The sequence below is a fragment of the Myodes glareolus genome, chromosome 25 (genome assembly GCF_982192425.1).
Source record: "Myodes glareolus chromosome 25, mMyoGla1.1, whole genome shotgun sequence".
Classification (NCBI taxonomy): Eukaryota; Metazoa; Chordata; class Mammalia; order Rodentia; family Cricetidae; genus Myodes; species Myodes glareolus.
In genome coordinates, this window is record NC_142050.1 from 6,122,687 (window position 1) to 6,141,271 (window position 18,585).

Genomic DNA, 18,585 nt, shown 5'->3' on the forward strand with positions numbered 1-18,585 from the left:
TAGATAAGACCACCAGATGTCCCTGAACCCAGGACTCACCTATTCTCTTTTGTCAAGACCCCTAGACAAATGTCATCTAATCAAGGTCCTGAACCCTGGAAATCCCCTCATCCCAATCTCTACTATGATAAAAAAACAAACAAACAAACAAAACACCCTACCTCAACTGGGCTGGGCACTGTCTGCTCTCAACTGCTACATTGGACAGAGGGTCCAAGCTTGAGCTTGAATAAAGGCTCTTTGCTTCTACGTATAGGATTTGGTCCCCATGATGGTCTTTTGGGGGTCCCTGTGGACATAACAGCTTTCATTTTTGCTTTGGTCCAGTATTTCCTGACTATGCCCCTTTCCTACCTTTTGGAATGATAATGTTTATTTTAAGTCATTGTATGTTGAAAGTATGTGATCTGCTTTTCAGTAGTAGAAAAATCTATTATTGATTAAGTCCTGACTTTGTGTTGGTCTAAGATTTTTTCATAAGTTATCCTACTAATATCTATTTGCAACCAAGTGGGGCAGATACTATTATGATTTAAACTTCCTAAATGAAACTTATCAAAGGTCGCATGGCCAGCAGGTGGCTAGAGATAAGTTACAAAATATGACCATGTAAGATTTGGCTGGATGAGAATGGACCTACAGACTCACATATTTGAATACTTCACCTCAAGTTGGTGGAACTGTTTGGGAAGGATTGGGAGGTGTGGCCTTATTAGAGGAGGTGTGCCACTGGGGATGGTATTTGAGTTTCCAAAAGACTTATGTCATTCCCAGTGTCTCTCTTTCTCTACTTCATGGTTGTGCATTCAGATGTGAGCTCTCATCTGTTTCTTTGTTCTACCATCATGGACTGTAGCCTTTTGAAACTATAAGCCAAATTAAATGTTCTCTTTTATAAGCTACCTGGGTCATGGTGTTTTATCACAGCAATAGAAAAGTAGCTAGGTCTTATATACAGAGCCATTTTTTTCCTCTAACACTCTTTTTTCCTTCCCTTAACCATATCACGGGGCTGCGGATGGTACACACAGGAAGAAGAAATCCATTACAGGGCAGTTGGGGCAAGGATCTCATGAGATGGACTACTGTACCAGAGAAGAACACAGTCAGTACAATGGGGAACTGTAAGAGAATTTTGTTGGGGGTGCAGATGAGATAATGACTACTTAATCAGTTGTTCAGGGTCAAGGTTTCAGGTGTTGATCCATCAAAACTTTGTAACTGCAATTATAAAAACAATTGATGTGATATGAATTATTATTCATAAAATGCATAATTCCGTTGGTAGTGTGCCTGCCTAGCAAGCATGAAGCCCTGGGTTCAGTTCTCAGCACTACATAAATCTGGGGCAGGTGGAACACAAATGTAATCCAGTATTCGAGGGGGATCAGAAATTCAAGGTTATCCTTGAATTCATTATGATACACAGAGAGAAAGAGATGTAGTTCCAACAAGTGAAATATGCCATTCCTCCTTTTAGCTTTACACAAAGACATTTGTTGCTAGTGGATATAAATACTTATTTATATATCCTATAAGCTTTATTTACATATCTCTTAGGATGTAAAATAAGACATCTCTAATTTTGCTGTATTTGCCGTAAAATGTCTGGTATTTAATATTTCCTGTTCTGCTCTAACTGGTACTCCTTGGAAGTTTCAATTTCAGGATGGATGTTAATTAGAATGTGCCACACATCACTACTTAATGGATCTGAAACTTAAGGCAAAGGTTGCTCACTAATCATTATTTTCTGTTTTTTCTTCTAAAGCTCTTGGGTTCTCTATGTCGTGCCAAATTCCTTTTGCAATTAAATAATTTAGAGAAAAACTCCTGGTGAAGTCACAAGGGTACCCATACATAAATATCTCCAAGACTCGATGCTTATAAAATATTCTTCATTCCTGGTACAAGTTGATATATTCCTTAAGAATTCCATCTACTAAGTTGTTGTCTTGGCCCAGCACGTTGCTTTCAGCATGATGGTACAATCTTAAAGGCAATCAGAGCTTCTGGGATTGGTACTCTTTTCCTCTAAAACATGACAACTACAGCAGCCGAGCTCTTGTCAACTTATCTGCCCTTGTGTCTCCAGACTTTAGTGCACTACTTGACATAAAGAAGGCATTCAATAACCATCTGTTTAATGGATGACTAGAAGTTGATAGGAATGTTACTCTCACTTATGGAGGATAATAAGAGATGGTATATGGCATAAATCTTTAGGGGAGGAATCATCATCTAAAATGTTTTATGACTCCCCAATTTAACTTCCCAATTTAACTATTACAACAATATAAAAATAATTTATAATGACCACTACTCAGCAGGAAGTGTCCAGTGGTTTCCTGAGCACTGACCATCCAGCCACCTGCTCTTCTCTCCGCCTTCTTTTCCCCCCTCCCTTATCCATCTTCCCTCTTCCCACAGAAGGCAAGGCAGCAAAACAATCGTTGTCAGGAGTTAGAGGAGAAAACTGTAGTCATTTTGTTGTCTAAACAGTGAAATTTTAAGCAAACATGGAAACTTTTCTTAGAAAACCCTAAGAGCCCATGGCTGACAATAAGTACTAACACAAACAAGAAGTTTCCTAATCAAGAACCAGCCTCTTCTCCAAGCTGGTCGGTGCTCGGGCACTTGTTTAGTATTTGTGATTAGATTCCTTGTATGTAATATCATTAGACCAGGTTAGATATACTTCAACTGCAGTTGTGTTAAGAGTAGTAATAAAACAAAATACATAAATTTAGTAGATGTAATGAAGTCTAGCGTCTACTTAGCAGTTTTAAACCAATAACAGAGATTTCAACGACAGATGACTCATGACTCCCCCACGGGAGCTCCTTGACCAATAAACCCAAACAAACCATCAACTTTAAAAGTTTACTTCCTTAGTATTGTATTTCATATATTCTTCAGAATATGTAAAATATTGGATGAATATCCCGTTGTGGAAAGTGGGAAAGCAATAAAACATTTTGGAAGATGATTCATGCCTCAGGACTTACACAATTTTACCATTTCTTATTACCTCCATAACTGACAGGTATAACATTGTTTTCTGTGAGGAAAGAAAATAGTTCTAGAGAATTGCAGTTTCTTAGGGCAGGTACAAGAGTTGCACCGATTGTTTATGAGAGTCTCTGGGTAAAACAGTTATCTCTTGTTTTTATGGTCCACACCACAAACTCTTCAGGCTTCAGGTACACAGAACAGAACAAGACAAACAAACAAGGTCTGGTTCTTGCTACTCTGGAGAAAACAGAGAATTTCTACCTACTTTTGAAATGTAATTTGGAATTTAAAATTGAATGGAAAATAGTTTCTGGCTAAGCTTCTGACTGAAGGGAATTGAAAGGCCTGGAATCTCATTTCCTTATCTTAAAGTTAAAAAACCGAGGCTGTGGAGAGAATGGCCATTTTAGTTCACACAGCTTTGATGATGGAAAATAGAAAAAGGAAAGAAATGCTTTTTCCTTAAGTAGTACTTACACCCTAGAAAATAAATTTCTTTACTTAAATTTATTTAAGTAATAAATAAATTTATTTATTACTTATAAATTAAATAAATTTATTTAAGTAATAAATTATTTAAATTTATTTAAATTTCAATTAATGAAATTTAACTGTAATACAAAGTTTATGTGCCCTTGAAATGAAATTGTACTCATGTCATTTAGCATGGGAGGTCAAATACTAGTCTCCTCATGATATTTACATCTTCATATTGGAATTTTTTTTAAAGGTGGATTTTGTGAGCATGTGTGAGTTAAGGGTATTGGGGTTAGGAAATTTTCCTGAGTTACTGCTGCCTGAGTAGGTGCCATATAATCATGGGATTCTTTCTTTAAGAGAGAGGGAGGAAGGCAGAAGTCAGGTCTAACAAGGATACACACACAACATGTACCTATGCACATGTACATACCATACTTGAAAAAGAGGAAAAAGATATCAAAAATATCCTTTATCAAGTTGAAAGGTTGTGGAGTAGTCAGGGAAGGCTCCTCTGAGAAGGTGGCCTTTGAGGGGTGGATGAGATTGTTGTCAGTGAAGTATTTACCACAAAGGCATGAGGACCTAAGTTTAGATCCATAACACACTCATTAAATATCAGGCATAGAAGCTCTTGATTTTAATCCCACTGCTGGGGAAGTGGAGACACAGGATACCAGGGCTTGCTGAACAGCTAGCTTGTCTTGATGAACCAGTAAGCTCTAGTATTAGTGAGCTGGGCATTGTGACTGACTCCTTTAATCCCAGCATTCCAGAGAAAGAGGCATGGGGATCTCTGAGTTCTAAGCCAGCTATGGCTACATAATGAGATCCTATCCAAAGATAAGAAAAAAGGAAGGAAGAAAGGGAGGGAGGGAAAAAGAGATAGAGGGAGAAAGGGAGGGACAGAGACAGAGGGACAGAGACAATAGGACAGAGGAAGAAAAAGAAAGGGAGAGAGGAAAACATAGAAGATACTGACTATTGACCTCTGGTCTCTACATGCATGTGTATGTATGTGTCCATGTACCCCCAGAAACCTATACACAATACACACACACACACACACACACAAAACAAGACAAACAAAATAAGGTGGACTTTGAGCTGTACTTATACTATGCATGTGGGTTTTCTAGGACCAATGCCCAAGGTATAGGAAGGCATTATTGCAACTCTGAGTGCTCCAGGAACACAGGGAAGGCTGGTGTGGGTAAGGTGAGGTGATCGAGGTGACAAGGGCCACAGAAAAGAGCTTGACATGCATTTCAGTGTCCAGAAGTCACTAGGGGATTTTTAAATTGAACAAAGACATGATTTCTACTTCCAAACCACCTCTTAGGCTGTTTAATGCTGGCAAGACTATAGCAGACAAGAGTAGAAAGAAGGAGTTTGTCTGTGATGCCTTCATAGACCAGCCTAGAGGTAGAGAGCTTGGGCTGAGTGGGAAGAGGAGACCTTATAGCAGCTGGAGGGATGGGATGCATTGGCTAAGATGCAATTGCTGTGAGGAGATACAGGGGTGATTATGACGACAGAACTCATGGTAGGTTTAATTATAAATTGCCTGTTGATATGGACATTAGAATGATCAAGCCTGGGTATAGACCTAACATTTTATGTTAATCACCAGGCCAACAGAGCTGTCAGGGAAGACAGGTTCACCTTAAGTCCAGCTGGGGATCTACGAGGAACAATTAGCCCTTTAGTGGGATGATTTATTTTCCTCTCCCCAAAGACAGTGCAGTCTTTTCCAATGCAGCAGGTATACAGCTTGGCAATTCTACCCACTTTTCTGAATCAATAAAAAAAAAAATCAACTTTCCCTTTTCTTGCACTTCTTCACTAAGCATACATTCCGTAATATCCGGGCCTTCTCAGCAGGGTGGGATTCTCTGTAGCTCCCCTGCCTGGCATCCCTCCCAGTCACTAAGAGGCTGGACCTCCATGCCAGCTTAACTCAAAGAGTATGAACCCCCACCCCTTCTTCTCTGTTACCCTTTTCTGGGCAGCTGCCAGAGTTTACAGTGTGTCTACCCTGGAGTTTTTCATGTTTAAACTTTAATAAAATTGTCCTCAAGCTAAAGAAAAAAAATAGTCTGCACAATAACCCTATAAAATTGGCAACAGTATCTTTTCCACATCATAGATTAGAAAATACAGCCTCAAGGATGTTATTCAAAATCACTCAGGTATCTAGAGAGAAAGGGCAGAGCAACCTAACCCCGAGTGATGGGCCTGGGGCCTGCCTTTCCAGCCGCTTCTGCACAGGCTCAACATTTCTGAGCCGTGCCACTCCCTTGAGCACAATAGCATTCGTAGACGCAAACCCCAGTCTTAAATTCTAGAAGTGGAAATTCTTGATGTCTGTGAGGGCTACATGAGTTCCTGAGAGGCAGTCTCTGAGGTGATAATCTAAGTCATTTCTTGGCAAATACTGTCCTGACAGTCCTGGGGCATTGACAATATCAACTCCTGTCCATCTTCATTTCTTCCTTATCCCGATACGTGTGACTTTGGCTAAACACACAGAGTTTCTGGTTTTCTATGGAAAAAAAAAAAACCCAAGAAAGTAGAAACAGAGTGGTAGGGAGCAGAGAACCACACCCATGTTCCGTAAGGCCCAGGGGTGACTTTTCTTTGAGACTATACAGATTCTGAGAAGGTTGGACCTTTTTGTTTAAACACAATTTCTGGCTGGGACATTTCCTCCTACAGGATATTAAACCCGATAATCACACCTGTCCTGTGATAACAGAAGCAGGTGAGGGGCCCTATCAATCACCAGTCCCTGGCACTGGGCAGAGAAACAGAAGCAATATTAATGGCTGCCCCCCCCCCCCCCAGGCAGGCAGGAAGAGACAAGCTTATTCTGCTGACTGGAACCAGGTGCCTGGGCTGGCAGTTCCGCAGGGAGCTGGGTGACCTCAGAAGCTGCCAGGAGCAGCTACTTTCTTTTGACTGTGGGGGTGGCATTTGACATAAGAACACTGTGGAGAACGAGAGAACATTAGCAGTACAATTAATATTTCGCATCACCTTTAAAAATGGGGCCTATTTTTACATTTCTGAGTTGTGAGACGCTCCTTTGAGATGTTGCTGTTTTCACAGATGAAAGACTAAAATTAAATGTCTCCTTCTTCATAAAGTGGTCTTCCTTTCGAATTTTCATCTGGCAAGCTCACTATAAACAGCACTGTTTATAGGGACTGAAGTAAACTCTGGGGATTAGAGAGCATAATTAGTATTTAGTTCAAAGAGCATCACTTTTAGTAATTCTCTAGGATGCAGGACTTCGCTCTGCACTGAAACTGGGAAATTTGCCGGTGACTTTCTGTAAAAGGGCTTTGAATCTGACTGGTATGCTGGTAGTTCCAAGCTTACTTTCTACGTTAGTGTGAGTGCTGGATCATAGCCCAGAGGTGGTGGCACACACCTTTAATACCAGTACTCGGGAGGCAGAGACAATTGGATCTGTGTGAGTTTGAGGCTAGTCTTGTTTACAGAGCAAGTTCCGGGACAGCCAGGGCTACACAGAAAAAAACCGTGTCTTGAAAAAAAAATTTTTTTCTTTTGAGAATGAGTTATGGATCACAATCTTTTCACAAAGAAATGTAGTTTAAGTCCTTAGAGAATTTTTCCAGTCCTATCAAACTGGTTTTATTGGTCTGCTCTAGAGCCCAAAACGATGAAATAAAATGTGTTTGTGGTAAATTTTTTATTATTTTTAGTTAAAAATCGTTCTTAAAATTTTTTAGAGGACCTATGACTGAAGATAATTACATTTCTTAGTTCACTTGGTTTTAACCATAGCTAGGCCTTTAAAGAGATGTCCTTACACTGGGGTGCTTGATGTGCGGGCGGGGTCCTTATGCTACCACAGGGGGAAAACCATGTGGAGCTCATGCTTCCGCTGTTAGTCACAGCCAGCGGAGCAGTCGCCTTCAGCCGGCCCTGTTGCTGCGATTTCTCTCGAGGGAGCAGAGCTGCAGGATCGGATCTGCTCAGATGGAAAACGAGAACTACAAGCGACTCCATGGAAATACGTAGCAAGTTCCTGAAAAGGCGCTACACAGAAGATGAAGAGGCTTCCTGATCTGGCAAAGATGGGCGTGAGCGTGGATATAAACATCGCATGAACGGACCATCTGTCTCCTGGGGCCTCCCGAAACAGTTAGGAGGAGGATTACATTAGCACCGCAAGGATTTTCCCGTAGCCTTCTTTCTGGTAGGTTCTTGATGTATTCCCTCAGATACAGTGACAGACAAAAGAGCCTGAGCCACTGCCAGTTTCTGAAGAATTCCAGCAAGGGTGGAGGAAAGGCATGGGCCAGCTTTCTGCTCAAAGGAAGAATTCTCTGTGGAGCCAGGGACAGGGAGTCAATAGTGTTTGTCAGGTGTGCACAGAACCTCAGCGAGACTCCCCACCTCCCCGTCGTAGACATCAGTAGGTAGACGCTCCCACTTCGGAAAGGATGCTCTGTGCAGCGGTTATAAGGTTCCTGCAGTCTAGCAGATAAGTGACTACAGGCCAAATTCTGGGTTCAGGGAACTTCCACAGCAAATGGAATTCAGTTGGGCAGCTTATCTTTTATTTTTTTTTTAAATGAAAACTTCCTTTTTATTGATTTTATTGAGCTCTACATTTTTCTCTGCTCCCCTTCCTTTCTCTCCCCTCCCCTTCAACCCTCTGCCATGGCCCTCATGCTCCCAATTTACTCAGGAGATCTTGTCTTTTTCTACTTCCCATGTAGATTAGATCCATGTATGTCTCTCTTAGGGTTCTCATTGTTGTCTAGGTTCTCGGGGATTGTGATTTGTAGGCTGGTTTTCTTTTCTTTATGTCTAAATGCCACTTATAAGTGAGTATGTATGATGTTTGTCTTTCTGGGTCTGAGTTACCTCACTCAATATGATGTTTTCTAGATCCATCACTTGCCTGCAAGTCTCAAGATGTCATTATTTTTTTCTGTGTGTAGTACAGCCCATTTGGATATTAGTATGGCAATTTCTCAGAAAATTAGAAAATAACCTTCCTCGAGACCCAGTAATACCACTGTTGGCTATATACCCAAAGGATGCTCAATTGTACCACAAGGACATGTGCTCAACTATGTTCATAGGAGCATTGATTGTCATAGCTAGAACCTGGAAACAACCTAAATGCCCCTCGACTGAAGAATAGTTAAGGAAAATGTGGTACATTTACCCAATGGGACAACTTATTTTAACTGTCTTCAAACCTCCTTGAATCAGATGTACTGAGTAAAGCTAAAAATATGATGTTATTCCTTCAACAGTCAGCTAGGATGTGGTTTTAAGTTGAATAAATTCTGGTTTCTGCATTTGTTTGGCTTTTTTGGGATATCAGTTGACCAACTTTCTCAATCCTAAGCGCTGGGTAGAAATGTAGCTTTTAAAATCCTGGGAAACTGAATGTCTCCTGGGTTTTAGAATATATGTAGTGCTGGTGGGGAGGGGAAGACCTATAAGTGTAGGTAGGTGTACCTGCCTTTGACGCAAAGGTGGCTGGCACTGCCTTACAAGGCCAGGGAAGCGTCTAGGGAAAGCGGTGTCGAAACAGAGACTGCCTTTTGGTTTTCTAATAATTTTTATTTATTGATTGGGAATTTCACGTCGTGCACCCCAACCCCACTCATTCCCCAGTCCTTCCACATCTGCCCTCCACGAGAAAAGAAAAACCCACTTCACTCCTCTTTTATTGCAATTCCTTGCAAATGCTCACTGCAATGAGTCGCTGTTCTGCTCAAGGCCTCTGGCTTCTGGTGCACCATCCATAATGGACCCTCACCGAAACTCCTCCCCGATACCCTGCTGTTGCTATATGTCATGGAGATCCTATGGTTATTGTACCACAGGACCTGGCTGGTAGCTGAGTTGGTAAGCAGGGTTACTGCTGGGAACTTCCTCCCTCAAGTGAGGGTTAGGATCAGCTCTCTCAGGACCAGTGAGGGGTAGGACTAGCTCAGTGTGGCCCTCAGGCATCAACAGGGCTTTAGGTGGTAGTTCAGACCGTCTGCATCCGTATGGCCTTTGGTGGTAACACAGGTCACGGACATCATCACAGACCCTGGCTGGAGTAGGGCTATGGACCCAGACCTAACCCTCAGTGGCAGCACAGCCCTGGACACCACCCATAGGCCTTAGGACACCACAGGGCAGGCCTCTCACGGCAGGCTGCTCCTCACCTTTGTCTCCCATTCCACCCCTCTCCACAGCATATGAACTGTTCTGTTTCCCCCTTTCTCCCACTCTTTCCTTCCCTAGACATTTGTTCATCATAGTGGTCCCTGTCTGTGGGCGGGCCTCTGGTCGCTGTCTACTGCCTGCCTGTGCTGTGTGGCAGCAGCCAATAAACAGAGACTTCTAAAGGAGTCAACTAGATTTCATAAATTGAGGCACTTTTAGAAATATGTCTCAAGTTGGTCTAAAATGCTGACGTGGAAGTTGAACTTTATTTTCTAGTGAGTAAAAAAAATGAGGATGCATGGACTGGTCATCACCAGGCATGGTTCACTACGAGGATGCATGGACTGGTCATCACCAGGCATGGTTCACTACGAGGATGCATGGACTGGTCATCACCAGGCATGGTTCACTACGAGGGTGCATGGACTGGTCATCACCAGGCATGGTTCACCACGAGGATGCATGGACTGGTCATCACTAGGCATAGTTCACCACGAGGATGCATGGACTGGTCATCACCAGGCATGATTCACCACAAGGATGCATGGACTGGTCATCACCAGGCATGGTTCACTGTGAGAACATGTTAGATGAAGAGAGATTCAGTGGAGGGCTCTGCACCCATTGTTGAGGCTTTTATTCTTTTCTTCCAGTAGGTTCCTATAGTCTTGGATTAATCACTCAGTTTCCAAGGAGATCAAATTGTTTGAGGAACCTGACAAGCCCACAAAAAATGTCTTAAAATGCTGAAATGGGGGACCCCAAGACAATAGCTCATCTAAACCATCCTTTAGTGAAGACCGTGACTGACATAACATACCAATTTGCACAAAAATTTCTAGAACAAAGATAGCTCAGAAAAAAAATCAGGTGATACATACTAAATACAAAATATTCCCTGATCAGGAAAGCCTGCACAGGCAATGACTCATGAAAACACCCCTGTCACTCTTCCTGACCACCAGGCAGTGCTGCTGGCAGTAGGGTCCCCCCACCCCAGCAATTCTTACTCATTGTATAATCATAGGAAGTGACCTTATAAGAATCTTGTAAGTTTCAGGAGTTTACTGAGACATGGAAGTTTTGTTTATTTCCTGAGTCCAAGAGAATGTTTCAATGCAGAGGAAATAGCTATACAGCAAGGCATTGACCAAGGGATTGCTTTCACAGAGTGAGAATCCGTAAGAGAAAGAGAAAGACAAAAATGAGTACAAAAGAGAAGTCCCGAGAGAAAAGGGAAGAGACTGGCACTGCCAGGTGTAGTCAGACCGGTGCTGTGAAGAAGGTTGTCCTTACTTCAGCAAAAGAATGAGCTTCTCAGCCAGAATAATTTTCCACACAGACACTGGGAGTGTCTAGACACATCACAAGTATGTCGTTTTAGGGCTGATGTTTCAGGAGCTTGAACAATCAGGAAAGTAGATGCAAATATTTGTCGTTTCACAGTATTTTTATTGCCCAAATATAAACGCGGATCAAGAAAGCATGGGATGATGTGATCATCTATACTGGTTTTAATTTAGTTAAGGTTTTTTTTTTAATTTTTAATGTGTATTATTATACGTACTAATGGAGGTGACTGTGCTACAGGCCTACAGCATACACTGATCAAATTCTTTATTCACTAAAAATTCCTGCCTAGTGAAGGTCAATTTGCTTTACTTTACCCATACTTTTATAAAGAGGTTTTAATTAATATGCCAAAACCTCTGGCCTTTTGTTGTAGTGTGAAGTTAAGGTGACTTTCAAAAAGACGCACGTGTTTACCTGTTGTCTTTGGTACTTTTTCTTCCTTTTGTCCCCAAGAATACTGTGACAATGATTGCACATAGACACTTATTTAGTTTTTCTTCCAAGAGTACTTATAATTTTGTTCTGAACTCTGTAACAACACACATTATCTAAAACATTCACGATATTATCTGGTTCTAGAAAAGATAAAAATTAAGCACTGGAGCTAAGTACAGCAATTTACTTCCATCGACAGTACATGTTGCCTATGTAGACTGCTTTTCACAAAACATACACATTCAGTGTTGTGTGTTAATCAGCTCTATGTTCAATAGGAAGATGATTAGGGCATAAACATTTCATAATAGGAAGTTAGGATTGAGGTCTGAGAATGATATCTTCTGACTTGCTCTGTGGAACAGATAATCAAGTTGTCTTTCAAAGATTGAACCCACAGTGAATGTTTTACTTGAGAAATAAATGAAATTGATTATATATTCCAGGCAAAAAAAGCCACACTGTAATTACTTTCAATCTCCTTGTAACATGTTTTTTTCCCACTAGTAGAGAGTATCACAATTGTTAGAAAATGCAAGGAGATATGAACAAGAGTGTGTTAATCTAGTAATTAGCAGCAAGAGAGACCTTTTGGGTTAGGCTGTCCATCTTTTCACCAAGAAGATGCCACAAGCATTCTGCTCAATCAAACTTAAAGATATTCGAGAAATAAACTTCACCACTTCTCTCAAGGACATCTTGAATGCTTTTATTTGCTGGATTTCAGAAAACAGTGTGGACTTTCAGCAAGACTTACAAATCGTTTTTAAAAATTGTCAATCTTTTATTGCACAGGATTGTTTTGGCTATCCTGGTTTTTTTTTCCATATGAAGTTGGGTATTGTTCTTTCAAGGTCTGTGAAGAATTATGTTGAAATTTCGATGGGGAATTGCATTGAATCTATAGATTACTTTTGGTAGGACTGCCAATTTTGTTATGTTGATCCTACCTATCCAAGAGCATGGGAGATCTTTCCATTTTCTGCTATCTTCTTTCTTCAAAGACTTAAAGTTCTTGTCGAAAAGGTCTTTCACTTCTTTGGTTAGTGTTACCTCAAGATGTTTTATGTTATTTGTGCTATTGTGAATAGTGATGGTTCTCTGATTCCAGAGTCATAACCATCTATTACAGAGCTACAGTAATGAAAACAGCTTGGTATTGGCATAAAACAGACAGGTTGACTAATGGAAACAAATTGAAGACCCAGATATTAATCTGCACACCTATGAACGCCTGATTTTTGACAAAGAAGCTAAAATTATACAAAGGTAAAAAGAAAGCATATTCAACAAATGGTGCTGCCATAACTGGATGTCAACATGAAGGAGAATGAAAATAGATCCAGATCTATCCCCATGCACAAAACAAGTCCAAATGGATCAAAGACCTCAGTATAAATCCACCCACACCAAACCTCATTGAAGAGAAAGTGGGAGCCTTGAATGCATAAGCACAGGGGACCACTTTATAAATATAACACCAGCAGCACAGACACTGAGAGCAACAATTAATAAATAAGACCTCCTGTAACTGAGAAGTTTCTGTAAAACAAAGGATACAGACAAAAAGGCAGCCTACTAAATGGGAAAATATCTTCACCAACCCCACATCAGGCAGATGACTGATCTCCAAAATATATACAGAACTCAAGAAATTAGATATCAAAATTTCAAATAATCCAATTTAAAAAATAGAATACAGAACTAAACAGAGAATTCTCAACAGAAGAATCACAAATGGCCAAAAGATACTTATGGAAATGTTCAACATCCTTAGCCATCAGGGAAATTCAAATAAAAACAAATCAGAGATACTATCTTACACCTGTCAGAATGGCTAAGATAAAAAACATCAAAGATAGATTATGCTGGAAAGGATGTGGAATAAGGGGAACACTCATCCATTGCTGGTGAGAAGGTAAACTTGTACAACTACTATGGAAATCAGAATGGCAGTGTCTCAGAAACCTACCTACCTCAACCTAGGACATCAACCTACCTCAGGACCCAGCAATACCACTCTTGGGCATATACCCAAAGAATATTCAATCATACTACAAGCACATTTGTTCAACTATGTTCATAGCAGCATTATTTGTAGTAGCTAGAACCTGGAAAAAACCTAGATGCCTCTCAACCGAAGAATGGATAAAGAAAATGTGGTATATTTACACTGAGTAGTGGATTACTACTCAGCGGCAAAAAAAAAAAAAAAAAAAAAAAAGAATCTTGAAATTTGCATGCAAATGACTGGAACTAGAAAAACCATCCTGAGTGAGGTAACCCAGATTCAGAAGGATGAACATGGCATGTAGTCACTCATAAATAGATACTAATGTAAAGCGAAAGATAACCAGCCTACAGTCCACGACTCTAGAGAAGCTAAGTAATAAGGTGAACCCTAAGAGAAACATATTTAGATCCCTCTGGGAAAGGGAAATAGACAAGACCTCCTGACAAAATTGGGAGGATGGAGAGCAGAAGGAGAGGAAATCTTGAGGGAACCGGAGAGTCGAGATGGAGGATGGACAGAGAAGAGAGATGGAAAGAGAAATTTTGATTGAAGGAGACATTATAAGGTTCTGAAAACAAATGCTTGGTGTTCTCAAAGCTTTCCTCAAAATTTTTTTAATCTGATTGTTTCTCAGTACTTTGTCACTTGTATTTCACATGCTTCATGTTTCCACATCTACATTTCATCATTTGAGTCAAGATGGAGCATGCTGTTCAGTTCCAACTGAGCTATGAAGAGCAAGGGTCACATTTTAGCAAAGGAATAAATCAATAGGCCCAGGGGACGCACGTTTTAAAATTTCTAAGACAGAATAAGGTATGTGGAGCTAATACATTCATCTTTAGTCACCTCTACATATAAATGGGCACCTCCCTGTAGACTCCATAGAAGATGACTGTAGAAGGAGATGGGAAATGCGTAGCTAAAAGCACAGACACAGAGTCAGTGTCGGGGAAAGCTGCAATAAGGGCATTACTCTAATTGAAAAAGCTGCAATCTTGAAACACTGCAATACTTGAAAAGTATCTCTCATTGGAAACACCCTTCCCTTTAAATCTGCAAACCACAGCACTGTCCAGTTCCACTAGTGCTGGTTAGACAGAACTTCTCCTCCTGTCCCTCTCCTCCTGCTCCTCTCCTCCTGTCCTCTCCTCCTGCCCCTCTCCTCCTGTCCTCTCCTCCTGTCCCTCTCCTCCTGCTCCTCTCCTCCTGTCCCTCTTCTCCTGTCCTCTCCTCCTGTCCTCTCCTCCTGTCCTCTCCTCCTGCCCCTCTCCTCCTGCTCCTCTCCTCCTGTCCTCTCCTCCTGTCCTCTCCTCCTGCCCCTCTCCTCCTGCCCCTCTCCTCCTGCCCCTCTCCTCCTGCTCCTCTCCTCCTGTCCCTCTTCTCCTCTCCTCTCCTCCTGCCCCTCTCCTCCTGCTCCTCTCCTCCTGTCCCTCTTCTCCTCTCCTCTCCTCCTGTCCCTCTTCTCCTGTCCTCTCCTCCTGTCCTCTCCTCCTGCTCCTCTCCTCCTGTCCTCTCCTCCTGTCCTCTCCTCCTGCTCCTCTCCTCCTGTCCCTCTCCTCCTGTCCCTCTCCTCCTGCTCCTCTCCTCCTGTCCTCTCCTCCTGTCCTCTCCTCCTGTCCTCTCCTCCTGTCCCTCTCCTCCTGTCCCTCTCCTCCTGCTCCTCTCCTCCTGTCCTCTCCTCCTGTCCCTCTCCTCCACTCTGCATGCTCTTTCTCTCTAAAAATTCTAAGAGCTATCAAAGACTCTAAGGGACGGGATAAGAAGAGATATGTCCTCCCCACCCCAACTAGTCTAACACAGCACCAAGATGTCAGAGACAAAAAGTTTTCTGTTGCAGAACATGTTTACACTGTGAAGATGTGCGTTCGCCAAAGTGACGTCTGATTGACTTAATAAAGAACAGAGTCCTTTGCTGTACAGAAGCTTCTCGGTTTCAGGAGGTTCCATTTATTTATTGTTGCTCTCAGTGTCTGTGCTATGGGTGTTATATTTAGGAAGTGGTCTCCTGTGTCCATGCATTCAAGGCTACTTCCCACTTTCTCTTCAGTGAAGTTCAGTGTGGTTGGATTTATGTTGAGGTCTTTGATCCATTTGGACTTGTTTTGTGCATGGGGATAAATCTGGATCTATTTGCATTCTTCTTCATGTTGACTTCTAGTTATGGCAGTATTATTTGTTGAATATAATTTTAGCTTTTTTGTCAGAGGAGTGATAATACGAGCAAAGGGTGCAAGCCATGATGGTGATACTCACAAAAACAGCTGACCTGAGGTAGTGAGAGCTCACTGACTCTGGACTGATAGCGGGGAAACCTGCATAGAACCATACTAGGCCCAGTGAATGAAGGAAGGGGGTCAGTTGTGAGGATTGGGAAGTCTGTGGTACCACTGACAGTGAGACCAGGATTTATCCCTAGTACTTGAACTGCTGTCTTGCAGTCTTGCAGCACATTCTCTTTGGAGGCATATCTTGCCCAGCCTAGACAGAGAGTGGAGAGCCTTGCTTCTTGCCTTGAAGTGGAGTTTCAGACTTTGTTGACTTTCAGTGGGAAACCTAACCCTTTCTTAGGAATGGATGAGGGTGTGGGGGAAGGGTGGGGCAGAAGGAGAGGAGGGAGAGGGAATGGGGATAGTTATGTAAAAATAGAAAAGATTGTATTAAAAATTTTTAATAAAAAAAGAAAGGGGAAAAAAAGAGCCAAATGGCCAATAGCCAGCCAGGAAGAGGTTAGGCGGGACTTCAGTGGACAGAAAGGACTCAGAAGGAGAAAGGTGGAATCACCAGCCAGCTGGAGGGAGCAGGATGAGCAGCATGGAGATGAGGTGACCAGTCACTGGAGAAGAATGTACATTAAAAAATATCGCTTAATTTAAGTTATAAGAACAAGTTAGGAACAAGCCTAAGCTAAGACCAAGTTTTCATAATCAATAATAAGTCTCCATGTTATTAATTGTGTGTCGATGGCCCAACGAAAAATCTGACTACACTTTTCCTCTGCAGCAAGCTTGGAGTTTTAGTAGTTAAGCTGTGCTGATTTCCTGACATTATTGCCACTATCTTTTAGACTGCAAGTATCATGTAACCTTTACATTATTCAATGTCTTAAAGAGATGCATTACTGGAAGAACACAGCTGTTAGTATGACTCTATTTGTGCGTCATTCATCTCAGCATAATGAGTGTTGTTTAGACCCTGCTTCAGGAACCAGTGATCTCCTGAATATTCCCCTCATACTTTGCTTCCAGTGTTCACCACAGGCTTCTAGACCACATCACAGAACACAAGACCCTACGTCAGCACCCAGAGCTACCTCCCTCACATCCTAGGAGGGAATCCCCAGACTTTGAAGCTGGTTGACATATAAAAAGCCTTCTGGAATGAAAAGGAAACCACATTCTCACTGGAGGAGAGTAACATCTACAGGTATAAACTAGGAGCTGGTATATTCATCCAAAAACTTTTTAAAGAGAAATTCAAATGAGCCAACTTCACCAGCAGTCAACAATGAATTCAAACCCATTTCTACACATCATGCCTCCATCATCCTTTTTCTCTTATTCATGTTTTACTTTGGTGCCAACCATCAAAAAAACTGTGGTCTAATCACCATATGAGGGAAACTTGTTTCTTTACCATCTGATGACCCACATCAACTACAAATCATCTGTGTTCAAAGTTTTAGGAATTTGAAGTAAAAGAGAGGGTGACTCTTTTTGGGTGTGAATATTAATTTTTGAAAATCAATATCAAACTTTCAAGTAGAATGAATAAATTTTTCATTATTATTTTATGGGGATGATATTAGATATTCTGTGCTATTTTTCTTACATTATCAGATGTAGGAAGCAAGTGAAGTCTTGAGTGAGTGATTGGGCATATGGTTTGACATGAACATGGTCATGTTTAGGACAAGTCCCTCAGCCTCATGGGAGTGGCGAAGCCTTCCTCAAGTCTGTGCAGACATTGATAATGTGTGCAGAAAATGTTCATTATGGCTTGCTCCTTGGAAGTTTATGGTCTGAAGATTGTTCCCCTATAGATACCACTCCTACCGAGCTTAACTAAACCTCCCTCCTTGTTCGACTCTCTACAGTAACCCTGCCTCCTTCTCTGTCTGTCTGTCTGTCTGTAATAATCCTGACTATTAAAAATCTTCAAGGGCTTGCCTTGAAGACTCACTCAGGGTTCAAAAAGAGAAGCCACAGTAAGTGTAGGAACTTAAAGGCTGATGGTGTAGGAAAAGAATCTTCTCTCATACATGCTTCCTATTCATGTGCTCTTCATCTACTGTCTCTACCCTAGTTCTTTTGTCTGAATTCTTTATAGATTCTTTGCTCTAATTCTTGTTTTCTGTTATAATACTCTGTTCCAGTTCATTCTTGTTCTAATTACTCTACATTCTTTTTTCTTCTTTTCTCCATCTTATTTTTCTCTATCTATTTCTTTGATATTATGATTTCTATCTCAGTATTCTTCATCTATTTCTTCTGCTGTTACAAATTCCCAAGGAATAATAACAACTATAAAAAGACAAAGAAAATTCTCAGGGACACAGGAATTCTTTGAAGATTTGTAGCAAAAATTACCAATTAGTTTGTAGCAGCAAAACTTACCAGTTAGTTTGTAGCTAACCACAGCTGCAGCTGTGAGGAGGTCCTGACCTTCTTTTAAAGAGGCATAATTAATAATTAATAATATCTAGACATGGTTAGTCAGCTAGGTGCTATTGGTATCTTGAAAGACTAAGACAGAACAAGGCCAGACTCCTGCAAGATCGCCCTAATTCATCATAAATCCTCTGAAGGGCTTAGATCCTACAAGGCCAGAAATCTGCTTCTAAGTTTCTCACCATACTGTGGAGAGCATAGTACAGAGAGAAGTCATCCTCTTGACCATGCACACATATGTGTGCCCATAATTAAGATGTAATCATGAGACTCCATGTACACATTACATTAAAATTCAAGGTAATGGGGAGATATCATAGGTGTCATTGTATGAGCGAAATCACAAATGAAAACAACAATTTTGAGTCAGTGGCCCTGCTGGCTTTGTCACGCAGGGTTCCTGCATTTGAA